Below are 350 nucleotides of genomic sequence, written 5' to 3' on the forward strand. Positions count from 1 at the left end.
AGGTTATTATGTTTATGGCTGACAGCAAGTGGTATACTTATTTAGGCTTTTTGATATGAACTCTGTTACATTATATGCAAGACAAAACAAATCACTGGTGAAAAGACACAACATTTCTGATTTTGCTCAGCTGTTGAAATTCATGATGTTATAACTGTTGTGTACATATTGTGAAATGAAGCACAAGCGGATATGAAATGCTAAATTTTCTATTTATTGAAAAGACTGTAGGATCACTTTGGGACTTCTCTTGTTGTTGATTTTAGTGTTTCAAAGGGCACAAATTTATTAGGATGGTATGATGTTATTTGATTGCAATATTCATGTTTCTAATCATGAGTATCATTGTT

Source organism: Penaeus monodon, chromosome 30 (assembly GCF_015228065.2).
Source record: "Penaeus monodon isolate SGIC_2016 chromosome 30, NSTDA_Pmon_1, whole genome shotgun sequence".
NCBI lineage: Eukaryota > Metazoa > Arthropoda > Malacostraca > Decapoda > Penaeidae > Penaeus > Penaeus monodon.